Source organism: Microtus ochrogaster, chromosome 17 (assembly GCF_000317375.1).
Source record: "Microtus ochrogaster isolate Prairie Vole_2 chromosome 17, MicOch1.0, whole genome shotgun sequence".
In the NCBI taxonomy this organism is placed as follows: Eukaryota; Metazoa; Chordata; class Mammalia; order Rodentia; family Cricetidae; genus Microtus; species Microtus ochrogaster.
The window spans coordinates 11,778,079-11,786,887 of NC_022019.1; the positions used below are offsets into that span (position 1 = coordinate 11,778,079).

General features: G+C 43.7%; 1 long non-coding RNA gene across 1 annotated transcript in view; it reads left to right on the plus strand.

Moving 5' to 3' along the window:
• Positions 1-8,809, plus strand: part of LOC101998233 — a 19,138-nt gene that overhangs the window by 9,489 nt on the left and 840 nt on the right. The window contains exon 2 of the long non-coding RNA XR_258465.2: positions 2,631-2,772. This is a non-coding gene — a long non-coding RNA (uncharacterized LOC101998233). The remainder of the gene's footprint in view (positions 1-2,630; positions 2,773-8,809) is intronic.

Here is an 8,809-nt window from a genome sequence, read left to right on the forward strand (position 1 = left end):
TGTGTGTGTGTGTGTGTGTGTGTGTGTGTGTGTGTGTGCCTGTGTGTGTAAGTTATTTTTCACTTTTAATGAGAAGACTGTTTGGGGACAAGAGAGCAGCCTGGAAGAGTTTCCATGCCTTTGGGGCACACAGAGGACCAGGGAGCAAAGAAACTGGGAGAATCAAGTTTCAAAATGTCAAGTTGTTTTTTCTTAAAGCTATGGATATTAAATGCTACATATAAATAATGCGGAAGTATATTAAAGATAAAAAGACAAAGTATAGAGCTGGAGATGGTTTCTAATGCATATTTTATAAATGGCCTTCCTCTGGCAGCAGTGTACCTTTAGAGGGTTGGAGGAAGAATATAAAATCAGTTTTGGTCAGTGGCAACAGTTCCGTGCTATTAATGCTGTTTAATGCTTTGGCAGGGAAGCGTTGCCGTTACAGCTTTTATTCATTTGCATGTAACTTTTTTTCTTCACTGGGGTATACTATCCTAATTATCAGCAAGATCTAAATTTTTCTCAAGAAATGAATCTTCAGTCCTTTTATTTTTAGGAGGACAAAATCTTTGGCATTTCTAATTGACTTCTCAAAATATTTTTTTTAGAAAAATAATTTTTCTTTTGTGGTTTTTTGAATCCATTGAATGAGAAAAGTCAAGAAACCACAACTCCCCCCCCCCACACACACACAAAGTAGTTTCCCATATAAACAAAATCTCAGCTTCTAAGAAAAGCTCAGAGCTTACTAATAATTTATGATTCAAACCAATATTTCTTTAGGATTTTCCCACACTATCACTGGAACCATATCCACACGGACTAATCCATGATGTCTTCTGAGAATTAATATCGTCTTAGAGTTCAGTGACATTCACAGTCCCCAAAGCAAGGGGTTTATGTACAGTTCAGAGTCGGTAAAGGATTTTTACATTCCTTCTCTGAGGCTTGACGGACCAAGGCTTTAAGACAATTCTAACTGTATAGAAGTTCACCGAGTGTATAGACTGCAGGCCTGCTTAATTTTGGTGTGTGATATTTCTATTTATTTGCATTTAAAAAATAATAAAGCTTCTCAATTTTTTTTTTGAGACAGGGTTTCTTTGTACAACAGCCTTGACTGTCCCGGAACTAGCTCTGTAGACCATACTAGCCTTAAACTCACAGAGATCCACCTGCCTCTGCCTTCTGAGTACTGGGATCAAAGGAGTGCACCACACCTGGTGTACTCAATTTTTTTTTTTTTTAGGCAAAGTACCTGGGACCTGGAGAGATGGCTCAGTGGTTAAGAGCACCTGCTGCTCCTGCAGAGGGCCAGGGTTCCATTCCCAGCACCCACATGAGAGCTAACAACAACTGTAACTCCAGTTCTGAAAGACCCAGTGCCTTCTCCTGATCTCTAGGGTACCGCATGCAGGTGCTGCAATACATACCTGCAGGCAGAACACTCAAGTATATGAGATAAAAATAAATTTAAAAATCTTTAAGACAAGGTAACCAAAGCTTAGAGAAATCATATGAGTTGAGGGCTGACTCACACAGTGACTCAGAGACAGACAGATTTTTGGAGACTAAACTACTTGCTCTTTTCCACGCAAAAATGTCCAAAATAAGATGAAATTCTTGCTGTGTTGCATGCATCATCAAATGGAGAGAACAATGCCATCTTTGAGCAGCCGATTTGACATGGCCTGGGAATCAGGAAGCTATCTTTCATGGACAAAATATGACCCTCTGGCTTGTTCTTTTAATTATTTTTGAATGTCTACATTTATTGATTTGTTCATTTATCGTGTGTGTGTGTGTGTGTGTGTGTGTGTGTGTGTGTGTGTGTGTGCGCCAGTGCACATGTGTGGAGCCAGGAGACAATTTGTTTGAAGTCGGTTCTCTCCTTCCACCATGTGTGCCAGGGCTCATGTTCAAGTAGTAAGGTTTGTTGGTTAGCGCCTCTATCCCCTGAGCCTCCTTGCCAAATTTTCATATATAAAGTGGCAAGTTTCACCACAGTGTTTTCAGGCATATCTGACATCATACCTCCCCCCGCCCCCCCAGCTCCCTTCTTCCCCTCAATAACCTCCCTTCGGTTTTCATTTCTTCTGCGTTCCATTATCCTCTCCTCCCCAGGTTCAAAGCTCTTCCTCCCTCTCAGGATCCCTTTTCTAGTGCCATGACCCCCGCCCATACATAGAAACAAGCACACGTTTGAACTCTATGTCTAACAATGAGAAAAAATGTAAAATTTGTGATTTTGAGACTGCCTTCTTTCACTTAACGTAATGATTCTGGTTCCACCACCTGTTTTCCTGAAAATACCATGGTGTCGTATTTCTTCCCAGCAGTTTAAATCCACTGGGTCTAGATCACTATGGTTTCTTGGTTTCTTACCTGTGTATTTGTTGATGCTGTCCGCTGGTTCCCTCCATGGCTACTGTTACCAGTACAGCAATGATCATAAGTGGGGTGCAGAGTCTCATCCTGGAGTCATGTACCATCTGATATTTTTACGATTCTCCAACTAAGGATGTTTTATATATTTTTCAAGTTTATAAAAACAGCAAGCAACATTTGCCTAACAAAGAATACACAACTGAGATATTTGGAAGCCATAAAGGCTAAAATAATTATGTTTTTTGTTCTTTTTTTAGATTGTTTTGCAAACTCCCATCTGGTAGGTACCAGGGACAACAGGAGCAGGACACCTGTTTGCTGGCAAGTGGCAAATGTTCTCGTAGGTTGACATCTTCAGTGGGGAGACTCGCCTGGAATGTTTTCATTGCAATGCTGAAGGTAATATACGTAGAGAGACATAGCTCATGGAAAATCTCTAGAAATCATTGTGCCCTGCAGTTTTGGGTTGGTATTACTGACCCTCAATAGGAGAGGTCATTTGTCCCGGGCCTGGCTCCTCCTGGGCTTCTGCAGGAGGCTCAGGCTGGCTCTGCATTTGCCCCCATGCGCCCTTTGGTTCTCCGTGTGAGAGAGCAATCACGGAGGTACTGGATATTTCAAGCTTCACTGGCAGAGCTTTGGAATGTCTGTGCCCTGACTTGGGGCACTAGAGGACGGTTCTCAACGGTGGGTGCAAAGGTCACCTCACCGACTGCGGCATGAGAGACAAGGCAGAGAAGGCCAAACATAACCTCACTCTCTGTGGTGTGAGAGAGACGTAAAGGAGACAGGATTTGAGCAGATGGTCTTTCTTTTGACCTATTCACCTGAGTTTAGTGCTTCTGTTATTTAATTATTTAACATGAAACAAAGCTTGCTAAGGATGTCTTTTCGAACAGACTTCTATTTAAAAGCTATTTTGAAAAGGACTGTGCCAGCTGTTAGAATACAAAGGTGAGAAAAACACCCGAAGACGTCAGAGACACTCATGTATGATTTTAATATATTATAGAGATATTGAGGGGAAGTTTAACACAGACATGATCATATTTCAGGCCTTGAATATAGCTGGATTGTGACATTTACTGCTCTTGCCTCTTTTTTATTAAAGAGTATCCTGCTATCAAAGTCTGGTCAGTGCAGGGACACTGAATTCCACAATCACTCACCAAGTAACCACTGTCATTTGGCAACTCTCAACGAGCCCACCTAAGAGAATTACATAAATAAGGCAACAATCAACTAACTCTTCAGTCTCCAACAGAGTGTTGAACCAGCGATCTCACTGCTGGTTAAAACTGTCTCAGACAGGGGCCACCAGGTAGCAAACCTATGTGCTGTGTTGTCGAGGGCACAGGACTTTGTGTTCATGGGTAGGTGCCAGGCAAACCTGGAATGCTAAACCATCAGAGCTGCCTCTTCAATGAAAGAGATATAAAACTGGTTTTCCACTCAGAAAGCTGGGAAGGGATATGGTTAATAGCCTGGTGAACTCTGCACATCTGTATGACTGAGACCGTGACTGTCTCCCCCATACTCTTACAAACAGGACTGGAGATGGTTAATAGCCCGGTAACCTGTACCTGTATGACCAAGGCCACACCAGATCCTCCCCTAGGCCCTTATGTGACACATATTGTCTATCTACAGAACCCATCTTTATGAAAGAGGTGACATGTAATTTGAAATGAGTTTCAGTGTAATCATGTCTTAGGCTTTATTGCGCACATGGGATTGTGTTACACCGGGAAGCTTTTCTCTAAATTTTACTATACTTAAATATGCCTAAATAAACTACCTGGTGTCAGACTCTAGAAGTTTAGACCCACACAGTCCACTGAGTTGCGTAGAACCCGACTTCCTTCTTGCCTCACATGAACTGACACTCTGCTGGCCATGGTGTTTGCAGAGTCTTCCACACCATGTCTGCTTGGTGACAGTCTAGACCAGCAGTTCTCAGCCTATAGGTCATGACCCCTTCGGGAGGTCAAATGACACTTTCATAGGGCTTGCCTAAGACCATTGGAAATATCAGATATTTACCTTACAATTTATAAAAGTAGCAAAATTACAGCTAAGAAGTAGCAATGAAAATAATTTGGGGGTTGGGAGTCACCAAACATGAGGAACTGTATTAAAGGGTCAAAGATTTAGGAAGGTTGAGACCCATTGGTCTATACAGTGTATAGGTAACCGTCGGAGCAGGTTTAGGGCAAAGAAGTTTCCATTACATGAGCTCATATTGCTAAATAGCAGCTCCTTGGAGCGGCTCCGCCCTCAGTTTTTTGAGTCAGATGCAGATGTGGCCATCATCTGGTGCCATCACTGACTGGCTCTGCTCCACAAACATGTTTGCTCATTCACCTTTCAGGTGTCTCAGCTTTTACTTTGCACAAGAGCACGTCTGCTTCTTGCAGTTCATCCTCCCCAGGTCAGAAATTCCAAAAGGAGAGTTCACTGCAGCATAAACAGGACTCCCAGCCCTGTTCACAGAATTTCTCTCACGCTCTGGCATTAACTTTGGCCATCAAGGCATTTTTGAGTCGTTCTAGGCTTTGAGAGGAGCTATGAGAACCAGCAGTGAGGGAAGGGTTGATGCCTGGCCAAATTCAGATAGAATGATGTCAGTCACTCTCCTTGGAGACCCTTGCAAACTTGGGACTGTGCACAGCACATACAGGAGGCCTTCCTGTTCTGCGTCACCCAAAAGACATGCACAGGCTGCTGTTCCTAGGCCGCTGCATCCAGAGGGACCAGAAGACTCTCTCCCGCAGCAAGAGAGGTTAACTTGAACCAAGTCAGCTGAAAGAGTGAGAGGATTCAATTGCAAAAGGGAAAAGCAAAATTCTTTGGAGGTTTTGTGTTCGTGGGAAGAAATGCATGCGTATGTAAAAAAGCATGTGCCACATTTGTGTTGATCCACAAGCAGAGTGTGCAGTGGGCACCGCAGGGGCAGCTGCTACAGATGGGGCGGAATTGCAGGGGCAGGGGCATGACGGGAAGAATGGACTCTCAACGGTGATGAACTTAGACGAGCCGAGTAAAAGGTTTCCTGTCTTTAGGTTGCATCGGACTTAAGACCACTCATTCCAGCTCATCTTCAAGGTGGTTAAGTAAGGGATGGCTCAGCTGTGGAGAACAGTCAGCTGTCTTGTGGAGGACTGGTTTAGTTGTTTGGTTCCCAGCATCCACGCTGGAGGGCTTACTATTGCCTGTAATTCCAGTGCCAAGAGATCTGCCACCCTCTTCTGCCTTCCATGTACATGTGTACACACACACACACACACACACACATACACACACACACACACACACACACACACACACACACACACTTTAAAAACCAATATCTTTATATCCCAGAGCCAAATGCCAGACAGCAGGGTAAAGCACGGGAGCATGGAGATATACTTAGAAAGCATCACCTAGGAAGCCAGCAGAGTAGGTGATGTGCTTTGTGGATGGAGTTGGCCTGGGGTGGTTGATGCTTTCCTGTGATACATATTTACCTGTTTGCCATGAGTCCAGGGGCAGGTACCACATGTGGCTAGAAAGTAGCAAGACTCTAAGAGCAGAAACTAATTATCAGTGAAGGCAAGGAAACTGAAGTTTCCTAACAGAATATGAAACAGGCAGGTGAAAGCAGCAGCGGGAAGTCCTTTGTAGGCATGTGGGGTTGTAAGGGGTTTTTCTCTCTTTCCTTCCACCTCCCTCCTTCTCGGAGTACAGCATTTTGCTTTATCTTTTGATAAAGCAAGGCTCCTCATAGACATGTAAAGGGAAGGTAAAGGTCAAAGAAGAGATAGTTTTTGTAGCGCAGGTTGGAAAAGCTGGGGTCTGAGACTGAGCAATAGTTCACGATCTTACATTATGTGCTGAAGGTTTGCAGCGAGGAAAGCAGAGAGGCGACTCCACGAGATGGCAAATGGGCTAATTTCCCTGACTGAAGCATTCCTCTCACTACTTGACTGTGTGTCAGAACACACTATTGTTCACTTCACAGTTATAAACTAAACCAGGGCTAAACCAAAAATAAAAAAGGTAGAAAGGAAGGGGAGATGGAATCAAGATTTTAATAATATACTAAATCTAGAGTAGTACATGAAAGTTGAATTTTCTTAATCAGGACAAGTGAGATGACTTGCAGGTAGGAGGAACACTTGCTGCCAAGCCGACTTCCTGAGTTTCATCCCCCCAACCCCAGAGCCCACATGGTGAAAGGGAAGAATTTCTGCTCACCGGTTGTTCTCTGACCACCACACATGCGCTGGCCAAGGCATACAACCCTTCAAATAAATAAGTGTAAAATTTTTTAAATGTCTTCGTTAGTGTCACCTCTGTGACCACTTTTGGTTTTGTTTTACAGTTTTAGATATTTTGAAATTTCCTAGCTTATCTTAGCACGGTTTTTCTGCTGAGGAAACAACACATTTAATCTTGGGAATCTCCTTCCTGCTCACGGCTAATGCATTTTGAAGATGCGTATCCCTCCCCCCAAAGCAGAATCACTTATTAGAGAATTGCAAAGTTAGCTCAGCTTGCGTACCTCATGGGAATAAAGCAATTTTGGAGGAATTTTGCCTTACTAAAAATGACAAGAAACACTCCCTTGACTCTGGCAGAACTTTGGTGCTTCCAAGAAGGAAGCAATCCAAGGTTTATGGGGAAGAGGGCTGAACTAGCTGTACCACTCTAGAGCAGCTGCTACTGGCAGGACCGAAGGTGGACGCAGAGGTAGTGGTACTTCTGTCACTGTCCAGTGGCAGCAGCAGGAACAACCCTTGCGGGGGTGCCTGAGACCACAGCAGGTGGCAAGAAAGAAGTGGAGTTGATGGCTCTGCAGGGGCAGCCATGTTGGGTTAGTCTCAAGTCAGTGGTGGGCAGGGCCTATTCTAAGTGGTAGGATGTAGCTGCAGAGCTGAGAACGAAGCTGTTGGGAGAGGAGGCCTTGCTGCTTCATTGAATTCTTCCACCAACCCTTTATGTATCCTTGGAGAACGTGCCTATCCCTAGAAACAGCAATTTCTACATCTTTATTGGAATGTCTATTCTTTGGGTCCTGGGGAATGGGCTCAGGGAGCAAAGTAGTTGCTTTGCAAGGAAGGGGACCTGAGTTTGATTCTCAGCACCCTTGCAAAAGCTGCTAGGTGCTATAGTGTGCTTTATAGTCCCAGAGTAGAAGGTGAGGGAGCAGAAATGGGTGAATCCTGGAGGCCAAAAGTGACAAACTGCAGATTCAGTGAGAGACTCTGGTCTAAAAAAAAAAAAAGAAAAAAGAAAAAAGAAAAAAAAAGAAGTGAAGAAACAAATGGGAGAGTGACATCCAGGTATCAACCTCCTGGCTTTATGTGTACCTTGACAGGCAAGCACACTTGCACATGTTTACACACACAGACACAGACACACACAGACACACACAGACACACACACACACAGACACACACACACACACACACACACACACACACACACACACACACTGTTCTCTGAGTTTCCATGGAGCTCTGAAAGTCTCTGATGTAGTCTACCTTACCACTGAAACCTAAAGAATACCAGATCAATTGCTGTAATAATCATCCCAAATCTGTCGTCTATAGTCAATAGCAATTTACATCTTGCTACATCTGCTCTGTCTAATTTTTGACTAAATTAAAAGAAAAACATGCATGTCTTGACAATCACCTTGCTAAATGCCTTAAAGAACTAATGATATGGGGAGTCCTGTATATGTGTTGCTTTTATTGGTTAATGAATAAAGCTGTTTTGGCCAGTGACTTAGCAGAATTGAGCTAAACGGGGGGGGGGGGACTAAACTGAATGCTGGGAGAAAGAAGGCAGAGTCAGAGAGAAGCCATGTAGCATCCAGAGGAGAAAGATGCAAGCCGCCAGCTGGAAACTTTGCATAGGCCACAACCTCGTGGTGAGGCACAGATTAAAGGAGATGGGTTAGGTTAGGATATGAGAGCTAGCTAGGAATACGCTTAAGCTATTGGCCAAACAGTATTGCAAATAATATGGTTTCTGTGTGATTATTTCAAGTCATGGCAGTCAGGGAATAAACTAGTGGCCCTCAGCAATACACTCTTCTGAAAAGTGGCTACATTTGCTGAGATAAACACAGTACCATTATCACAATGAGTAGGATAGTAACTTTTTTATATTGGTCTATGTCCAGTCTGGAGTTGAATTTCCCTAGTTCTCCACAAAATATTTCCAGCTTGTAGCTTGAAACAGTGTTGATACCCACACATTGCATTGGATGGTTGTGTTTTCAAACTTTCTTTTCATAGAAACCAGGCCTAGGGCTGGAGCAATGGCTCAGTTGTTAAGAGCACCCACTGTTCTTCTAGAAGACCTGGATTGGGGTCCCAGCACCTACATGGTGTCTCACAGTCATCTGTAACTCCAGCTCCAGGGGATCCAATGCCCTCTCCTG